General features: G+C 32.5%; 1 pseudogene; it reads left to right on the plus strand.

The window, feature by feature from the left end:
- Nucleotides 1-1,929: 1,929 nt before the first annotated feature.
- Nucleotides 1,930-10,855, plus strand: LOC132744297 (putative nuclease HARBI1; annotated as a pseudogene).
- The last annotated feature ends 380 nt before the right edge of the window (nucleotides 10,856-11,235 follow it).

Below are 11,235 nucleotides of genomic sequence, written 5' to 3' on the forward strand. Positions count from 1 at the left end.
GAAAAATGACGTCATCCTAAGCGTGCCATTGTACAGCACGCGACTCATCTGGCACCCCCATGCCAGATGAAATTTCCGGCATGGGTAAAACACTAGTAAACGCCAGTCTGCTATGCAAGAAATATTGTTTCAAAAATGTTTTGGCTATAGAAACAATCTAGAACATGTTTATGTCATGCAATGACTTCATTATATTAAGGTTTGAAAGTAGAATCGCCAAATTATTTCACAAGTGGTGTACTTCAAACACGTGCTGATCAGAATTGCGGGCCGTAACTACGAAACGGGTTTTCAGAAGTTTAGTTTATTTAAATTTCATGCATTATCCAATGTTTATAAAGTTTGTTTCTTTGTGCAGAAATTCAGCAACACATGGGGGGGTGCCAGATGAGTCGCATTTTTTTACGAAAATTCACCATTATAGTCTGGATGGTTCTGTTGTAAATTTCATTTTTTTTCTCCCTAGAGCAAAGGTTAAATATATGATAAAAAATAATTCATACTTAAGATTAAAATCCTTTTTGGTAACTCACAGTTTTAATGCTGAAAAATATTGTGTAACTGTTTAAAGTTCTCTGAGGTCAATCTAGGCCACGCATAATTTACCGACATCAACTAAAAAAACTCCTTAGGTGAAACATGTACCAAAGTTACGTATATTTCATCTGACAGTTCTTTGAGCCAATCAGTGTTCTGAACTGCATGATCACTGCATGCGGTGAGCAGGGGCGTAGCCAGCTTTTTTAACTTGTAGGCAAATAAAAGGGGGTCTGGGGGCTTAGCCCCCAAAAGACAAAAACAAGTTCAGATTAAAAAGAGCAAAATGCACGTTCCAAAGTATGTTCAAGTAAAATTATCAAAGCAATAATTTTAAACTATGAATTTGATTAGATGCATACTTTGAGGATGGTAAATCATGCACACACACTTGATTCGATTATACGGCTTAAACTCACTACCAACTCCACTCTCGCCTGTTTTATTGTATTTTTGGGACTTTTGAAAATGTTAATTTCTTGACCAACTTGTAGCCAAAGAAACGTGCAAGAAACGCAGACAATATAGATATATAGGGAAAATGAATTTGCCGACATATATTTCTTTTATTAACAGTATAGAACATATAGTAAAATGCAGACGATATAGAGTATATATAGTACTTGCAAAGAAACGCAGACAATATAGATATATAGTGAAAATGAAAAAAAATTGCAGACATGTATTTCTTTTATTAACAGTATAGAACATGTAGTAAAATGCAGACAATATAGAGTATATATATAGTACTTGCAAAGAAACGCAGACAATATAGATATGTATTGATTTGATAAACACGTTTTTTCAATGATAATTATATTTATATTTTTACATTACAATGTTTTTTTTTAATAATTATAAATGCTTTATAACATTGTTTTATTAATTATTTAATGATTACTTTGTAGATGGACTAAGTATTCAAATCAAATAAAAATATGTTATGTTCTTTAAATTTGTTTTGAAATTTACTTTATTGTCCCCATTAAAATTTTGCTTATTAAAGTTAAAAAACTTATATTAGACATTTTATCCTAAATTCATAAAAGTTAATTCAAATCAAGCATAGTATGTCGAATAAACCTTTTTTATATCACTTTTTATTTTTTCTTAATTGATATCATCTTAATAAAAAATCATAAAAAAAAATGTATATTTTTTTAAAATTCTAATTTATTATCAAATATTCATACCTACAAATCTCTAATATCTTAAAATTTTAATCTTAAACATGCAAATCTAAACATCTTTTTAGTGTCTAATTTACACCTTCTTATTCTATATTGTCTGCGTTTTGTAAAAACACTCTATATCTATATTGTCTGCGTTTTGCTATATATCCTATATTGTCTGCAAAAGCGTCTACGTTTTAGACCGACCCCAAGATTACTCCCCTTTATTCTTTGCCAACTGACCTTGACATTTACTTCACAATCAACGACATTTTTCTACTAAAACTCAGTAGATATTTAACATATTTTATCAGTACTGTATGGTAGCAAGTAAATGAAGAGGGAAAGGGAAGTATTTTCTGTAGCTACTGTATTTAAAGAGTATATTTTTGTAAAAACATATTAATGTATTGATGCCTGTCATTATAAATAATGACTCATGTTTTTTTCGTACCACAATAATCTCGCGCCATGTGCAAAGCATGACTTATGCAGCATGTTCAGATTGACATTAATTCTCTTTCTTTCTAGAAAAAAAAACACTACTGTAAGATAGCTGAAGCCTTTGATAAATAAGTGACTTCTCTCATTTCTAATTCATAACAGAATCTATCAGTCTATGTAAGAAATATAAGAATTAAAATTAAATTTAGAAATTAAAATTAGTACATCTGTACTGTGTAGGTCTGTCATAAAAATAGGTCAAGTAAACATGTGCCAAGGTTTTATAGGACCAAGATGACACAAAGGCTGAATTAATTTTAAGGTCAAGCTTATTCCTATAAGTTAAGTATGACGCCATTTGAGATATAATCATATATTTTCTTTGCCCAGGCTTGAGAAACATAACCTATAACAAGTACGTAATGTCTGATATATTGGACTAGGGTCAAGCTCAATTTGAGTCCTGTTTATTATTCAAAACACTTTTACTTGATTACGACCATCCCAGCACAAACTTGGTTATAAACATTATTTTTGTTATACATAGAGGATATTGAACGAGTGTAAGTTTAGTACTGAATTTATTGAACGAGTTGAATAAAAATTTATTATACCAACCTCTGGCTAGCATAATATTATCTTATTCAACAAATTCAATATATTCAGTAATGACCTTACACAAATATGTTATACTATTTAACACTTTAACAACTATTATTTTAAAGTGCAAAAGAACCATTTACATTGACGCGCTGACATCTAGCGCGACTCAACTCTATGTTTGTATAATGCAAATGACGTCACATCCAAATATATGCATGGCCCTGCAATACCATTTTACGGAGTCACAAAGTTGGCACAGGTATGTGTCATGTGATAAGGTAATTTATAAAAGAAAGAATACTTAATTACATTTGATTATGAAAACTTCCACCTTTACCATGCTGGAAATCAAATAAATATTAGTGACCTTGTTATAAGAAAGGTGCACACTCAACTGTAACACACCTAGTATTTAGTTTGACTTTGTATTATTTTCAGTTATTGATAACACTACAGTTCCTTGCTAAAGGAGAGTTTTATAGTGAGGGAGGATTGACACATGGTGTGTCGAAAAGTTCAGTGTGCCGGTGCATTTGGCAGGTATTGTTTTTTTTTTTCGTGGGCTGTAATGTTGTTTCAACACTTTTAGGGTCAAACTATGATGACACCCCCAGCTTTACTTGTGGAGGAAGACCTCATCACATGAAGTCACCCTTTTGCATAGTTTCAGGCACATATTAAAATAACCGCAAACGTTATCATTATGTTACCTTATATTAATCTGTTGACCATGGACTTGGTTGTCAATAAGTTTTCAAAAAAGTTAGTTTTTAATAAGAGGTGGTCATTTTCGTTTGCGTCAAATATGACAGAGTGGTTTGAAAAACGGGTGGTATTATAGTTTCCCCCCTGGAGGGCGGGCTTGGTGGGCCGCGTCCAACTTTTGTAAATGACAAATCTGCTTGGATACCCTGTCTTATATATTTATAATGAGAATTCAACTCTATATAAGGACACATTTATTGTCTTGCTATTGAGTTAATGCTTAAAAAATAATGTTCAGTAAAATTGTAAATGGATCTTTTATGGAAAAGTATGCTGTTGTAATTAAGTTCAAGTTAAATTTTTCAATGTAACATGTCAACATGAAGCAGATAAATAGTTTTAACACAAAAAAATATCATTATTTTATCCTATAAATGTTGATACTAAATCAAACTGAAATCTTAAAACATTATGCCTTCTAGATTTAATAAGTGTATCTAAATAATACATTTTTATTATTTTAATCAATGCTTGAAATGAAATGCATATGGAAAATCCATATTAAAAAAAACAAAAATAAATGAATTACAGCTACAAAAATTTATATAGCATGCTTAATTATGTGAAAAATGTTATTTCATTTAAATGATGTATATTTTGAAATATTTTAAAAACAGGTAATAGCTGCTTTAGACCAGAGGCTTGACAATATCAAATTCGCCACAAGTCCTGATGAACTTGCTTTAATTAAGCAAAAATTCTACAAGATTGCACGCATACCAAACTGTATTGGTGCAATTGACTGCACACTTATTCCAATCCTTTCTCCAAGAGAAAGAGAAGATGTATACGTGTGCAGAAAAGGCTACCATGCCATCAATGTACAGGCTGTGGTTGATACCAATGTGAAGTAAGAAAAAGCTTTTTTTAATTTATTAAAAGGTACAACCTAATGGTGTTATGATATTTTCAATATAATATGTCAAAATCAATTAAATTAAAACAGAAAATTTAGTAAATACAGAATTATTTACTTACTTTCCAATTTTTAGTCTGGAGTGGTGGCTTGGCAAAGAGGCCAACAAGTTGGATTAAAATATTCAAAACCTTTGCTTTCATGAATAAGAAACTACACAAATGAATTTTTATGCCACCGCAGCATCTGAGCACTATGCAATGGCATATTGGTGATTCACCTGTGTGTGTGTGTGTGTGTGTGCTTTGATTATATAGTGAACTTAAAAAATCTTCTTGTAAAGACCCACAAGGCCTAGAGCTTAGATATATTGCATAAGGCATTGTCTGGTAGACCTCTACCAAGATTGTTCAAATTATAACCCTGGGGTCAAAATTGGCCCTACCCCAGGGGTCATTGATTTTCACTATATGTACATATAGTAAAAACTTTAAATACCTTCTTGTCTGAAGGTACAAGGCTTAGAGCTTTGATATTTGATAAATGATATCATCTATAGGTACTCTACCAAAGTTGTTCTAGCGTCAAAATTTGCCCCCCACCCCCACGGGGGTCATAGGTTTTCAGTAAAAAACTTAAAAAATCATCTTCTCTAAGTTGACAAAGGCTAGATATTTTGCATGAAACAATATGTAGTAAACCTCTACCAAGATTTTTCAAATTATAGTCCTGGTGTCAAATTGGCCCCTCCCAGGGGCCATTGAATTTCACTATGTACATATAGTAACAAAAAAAAAATCCTCTTGTCTGAAGGTACAAGGCTTAGAGCTTTCATGTTTGCTTTATAATATCATTCATAGGTCTACTATCAAACTTGTTCAAATTTTGCCCCTGGTGTCAAAATTGGCCCTGCCAGGGGACATTAATTTTCATAATGTAAACATAGAATAAACAGAAACTAAACCAAATGTTTTCTGAATTGGAGAAAGCTACAGCTTAGATATTTGACATAAAATGTTGTTTGGTGGACCTGTATCAAGTTTGTTTGAATTAAACCCTTGGGTCAAAATTTTGCCCAAGGGGACAGTGACCTACTTTCTTGTCCTTTGATGTATAGCCAGGACTCGAGCTAGTGGGCGATTCGGGCGAAATAGTCGCCGACATCCTACATGAAAGCGAAGATGAAGTCGCCCGATTTTATTGATCCATTATTGAAAATTACCAAGAATAACAAAAACTGTGAATAACATGTTGTGTGTGTTTGCTTTGTTTACCCTCGCCGCCTGAAAAAGGGACTGTCATGCATCTCAATCAACGCGAAATGTCATTAATCCGTTTGTTTACCAACATGTCATAGAAGTCTAATTAACAGACCCTCGAGGAACAATTAGACTCCGCCCACGGCGAGATTACCGATACGTGCGAGAAACCAATCGTAATTCACGTTTTAATCGAGGCGACATTATTAAACCAATCATTAAATCCCTAACATACAACTACCCATAACAATTATTTATGATGGACGGATCAAACGTCAATTAAATTTTCACTATCGAATGATTGTCAGAATTAAGAGGACCGCTCAATATATAACTGTAACTGTAATTTTAAATGAAAGTTATGATAACCTTTTTTGTCGACGAGTTTAATTTGATAAAATTGACGACGTATTACACTGTATTTATTACAAATGAAGTTAAATTAAAGATCGTTTCTTTCGTTATCTACTTTCATTTTCTTTACAACATAAGTGAATATGAATATAATGTCCGGCGCAAGCTTTTTGATAGTAAATCAGAAGGGAATAACTGTTAATCCGCCCATGATATGATCCATGATACTAGGAATCAACTATGGCTTTTTTATCTTCATTTAATGCAATGGTTGCATTACATGATACTCATTCTTATTACTATAAATTAAAATTGAATATTCTGTTGTAACACAAATCCAATTCATTTAATAAGATATGTACAGTGAGTCAACATAATTGCGATAACATACAACAAACATCGATAAATGAATCTCCTCACTTCTCCCTAAAGTCTCCCCACTTCTCCCTAAAGCAGCTGGAGGGAGAAGTGACTTCTCCCTAAATTTTGAACCTAGCTTGAGCCCTGATAGCAATGAAATTTTGACTATGTGCACAGCTTTAGTTGTAAAATTGAACTTTGATATCAGGTGACCTAGATTTTGATGATGTGACCTAATTTCTTGTCCTTTGATGAAATTTGAACTATGTGCACAGATTAAGATGTAAAGTGAACTTTGATATCAGCTGGCCTACATTTTGACAAAGGATCTTACTGTGTTGTCCTTTGATGTACACTCATGGAATTTTGGCCATGTGAAATATGATTTTCAACACCAAATTCAAAAGACTCAACTGCATTGTTCCTACATTACTATTTAGTGTTGTATTAATGTGGCGGCATAGCATTTTTCAGAAATGCAAACTTGTTGATAATTAATTTTTGGTTCATTACTGTATTCAAATAATAAAATATATATATAGAATACAAAATTCATTTATATAACTTTCAAGGGACTCTACAGAGTTTATCTTTTATGCACCAACCAAAAAAGTTGGGGAGCATCCTGTGATGAGGTTAATCTGTACATATGTACACCCTATTGTCATAGTCGGCATGACAACTTGAGAAAGAGTAAGTCATGGTTAATGTAACTAGCTAGGGACAATGCACAAATTCAGTAGATGACTGCTATTAATTTTGAGGTCAAAAGTCAAGTTCAGAGTGACACCTAATGAAAAAAAATTGATCTATGTAGGATTCTCAAATTTTATGTATTAGCTTTTATTACCTCAGTGGAGCATCTTTAAAGTCTGTATTCATATCATACTTTCTTCTTTTCCTAGATTCACCAATGTTGTAGCGAAATGGCCTGGTTCGACACATGATAATATTATATTTGAAAACTGTGGACTTAAACAGTGAATAGAAAATGGAACCCCTGGCTGGTTGATAGGAGATTCAGGTTATGCACTCAAAAGTTACATGCTAACACCAAAGGTACAATTTCTCTATCATGAAATTCATATATCTTTGCTAAAGTGTGAGATAAGAAACAGCAAACAAGTTTAGTTTAAACATATCTGTTTAATCTAATATTATTTCCAAAATTAGATAAAATAATTATAATATAACATTAAATTAGTACATGTACATACTCATTCAAATGAAAAAAGAAGTTATTATGTCATGGTCCTTCATATTCTGTAATATTAAATGTATCACAACAGAGTATAATTTTCAATTATTTATGTATCATCTTTATATTTCAACAATTAATTTATCATTTATTTCTAGATACAAGCTAATCTAGGAAATTGTGATTTGTTAAATATATTAAGTTGTTTATAAATGTAATGTATTTCCCTTTTAACAGGATTAAACAGGTGAAAAAAGAAACTTCAAAAAGTCTTAATTAACATGTCATTGTAAGAAATGTAAAATATCATAATCATAACTATAAATTCAACAACAATGGAAAAAAAAACTTTTGTTATATCTGATGCAGATTAATCCATCTACCAGACAAGAGGTCTCATTCAATAATGCACACAGCAGAACACGAATGGTGGTTGAGAGAGCCTTTGGTATATTAAAAAGTCGTTTTCGGTAGGTCATTAATTTGTATATTTGTTACTATACACTTAAATGTAATAATTTTTTTAACATCTTATCACTTAACATTATAAAAACTTAATAGTCTATTAAATTTAAACAGTAATATGTTGCTTAATGCTATATGCATATGATAACATAACTATTTTTACTACAAGTTCAATTCAAACAATTCATTATCTTGTATGTTTTTCTTTTAGTTTAAAACAAACGTTTTGATTTGTAACAATTTAGAAGAATGTAAGTAATAAATATTGTGATGTATGTAAATAAACTGTAACATTTACACCATTGAGAAATATCTGAGATGTTACTATACTAAAATTTCATTAAACTAAAATAAATGGACAAGAGGACCATACAATTGCTTTATTTATTACATGCTTCTCAACACAGCCTAGCCAAAAATATTTGATATTTTTAATTGTGAAATTACCTTAGATAAATTTAATTATAGCCAGGTTATATTTTAATGAAAATGAAAAGAATTATAAACCAGGAAATTAAACAAGAGGGCCATGATGGCCCTGAGGTCGCTCAACTGTATATAGGCCCCCCACCCCCCCCCCCCCAACGTTGCAGGGCCAATTTAACCCAAGGGCTTTTATTTGCACAAACTTGGTAGACACCCATAAAAAGATGTTTCATGCTAAACATCTGAGCTCTAGCTCATTGGGCTTTTTAAAAGAAGATTTTTTTAAGGTTTTTACTATACACATATAGTTAAGAACAATGACACCCCTGGGGCTGGGCCAGTTTTGACCCCAGGGCTTTTATTTGAACAAACTTTGTAGACACTTACTAGAAGATGTTTCATGCTTAATATCTAAACTCTAGCTATTTGGGTTTTTTCAAAGAAGATTTTAAGGTTTTGCTATACACATATAAAGAAAATCAATGACCCCCGGGGCGGGGCCAATTTTGACCCCAGGTCTTTTATTTGAACAAACTTTGTAGACACTCGCTAAAGATGTTTCATGCTTAATATCTTAACTCTAGCTATTTTGGTTTTTTCGAAGAAGATTTTTTAAGTTTTTGCTATACACATATAAGGAAAATCAATGACCCCCGGGGCGGTGCCAATTTTGACCCCAGGGCTTTTATTTGAACAAACTTGGTAGACACCTATTAGAACATGTTTGATGCTCAATATCTTAGCCATAGCTCTTTGAGTTCTTTAAAAGAAGATTTTTAAAGTTTTTACTATATGCATATAGGGAAAATCAATGACCCCCCGGGGCGGGGCCAATTTTGACCCCAGGGCTTTTATTTGAACAAACTTGGTAGACACCTATTAGAACATGTTTGATGCTCAATATCTTAGCCATAGCTCTTTGAGTTCTTTAAAAGAAGATTTTTAAAGTTTTTACTATATGCATATAGGGAAAATCAATGACCCCCCGGGGCGGGGCCAATTTTGACCCCAGGGCTTTTATTTGAACAAACTTGGTAGACACCCATTAGAACATGTTTCATGCTAAATATCTAAGCACTAGCTCTTTGGGTTCTTTAAAAGAAGATTTTTTAAGTTTTTACTATATGCATATAGGGAAAGTCAATGACCCCCCGGGGCGGGGCCAATTTTGACCCCAGGGCTTTTATTTGAACAAACTTGGTAGACACTCACTAGAAGATGTTTCATGCCAAATATCTAAGCTCTAGCTCTTATGGTTTTTTAAAAGAAGATATTTAAAGTTTTTTTCTTTCGGTTGCCATGGCAACCAGAGTTCTGCATGGAATTAAATTCTTTGAACAATTTTTAAAGGTGACCACCAAAGGAACATTCCTGTGAAGTTTGGATGAAATTGGCTTGGTGGTTTATGAGGAGATGTCATTTAAAGTAAAAATTTACGGCCGGACGCCGGACGAAAAGCGATCACAAAAGCTCACCCTGTCACTTTGTGACAGGTGAGCTAAAAAAGTATTATTTCATACACACTTTATATTTTTACAGGTGCCTTCATAAGACAGGAGGTTGTCTACAGTTTTCTCCAGAAAAATGCGCTAAAGTGTGTGTTGTTTGTGCCAAGTTACACAATCTGTGTATAGATGATGGTATGGCACTTGAAGACATTGAAATTGAGAATGATAATAATAATGACATGATTGTGAATAATGAACCCAATGCAATGAGGGCTAGATCAAGTATTATAAATACATTTTAAGGTACATGTACAATATAAGTGTGAAATGTTTCATTCTTAGTTCCACTATTCAATGAAAAATAGTAAAGATATTTTTATGACCCATGAAAAGGAAATTGTTTCTTTTCACATGAATATGGTCCAATTGTTATATGCTTTGGAGTTGAAAGTAAACTTATATTTGATAATTTCCACAGTAAATATTGAAATACAAGACAGATATTATTACAAGGTTACAGAGCAAAATCAGTAAAAATGACTTAAGTTAAAATGCATGAAATAAATAGAACATTTGTTTTTCATGCATATCAGACATGGATTATCTACCGTTTACACTGGTGCTAGAAAACTCTAATCTTACAACCCCCATGTAAGACAAGTCACGTGCTTTAAATGACGTCATTGCGGCGCGCTTTTTATAAATGAATTGTTCTTAGTATAATGTCACTTAACTGTTAGGAATAAAGTTGTAAGTTCATACGCATCTATAAGAAAAAGGTGCGTAATGAGAATATCAGTTATCATAATTTGTTTTGAAAATAATTTATATGTAATGTGCTAAAAGAGAATCAAAAACCGGCTGTCGGTGCAGATGGGCATATCTAGTTCTCGGGGTAACTGTTTAGCGGAAACTCGGCAGAGCCTTGTTACCGCAGTCAAACAGGTACCCTCGAGCTAGATATTCTGGGCTGCATTTCATGGAGAGTCCTAAGTCTTAAGTTTGTCTTAAGATAAAAATTGTGACAATTTTGCATTTCAAAGAAAGTCTTAAAAAAGGTCCTAACTTATGACTCCTATGTTTATGACCAAAAACAGTCCTAAGTCTAGGAGTGTTTTAAAGGTATCTTAAGATTGTCCTAAGTCTAAACCACTCCAAAATCAAACAACTTTTTGTTGAATTTTGTTTTGAAAACTACATTTGTATCTAGAATGATAGCTAATGGTCTAATTAATAAAATAAATCCGAACACCAATATCTTTAATTCAGTCATTAACGCTGTACAGACCTTTCAAGAGTTGTTTATGTGACGTCACAATGTAGCGCCAAATATCGCGTGCAAAACAAG

This window comes from Ruditapes philippinarum, unplaced genomic scaffold (assembly GCF_026571515.1).
Source record: "Ruditapes philippinarum isolate M1 unplaced genomic scaffold, ASM2657151v2 ctg7597_1_1_1_1, whole genome shotgun sequence".
Taxonomy (NCBI): Eukaryota; Metazoa; Mollusca; class Bivalvia; order Venerida; family Veneridae; genus Ruditapes; species Ruditapes philippinarum.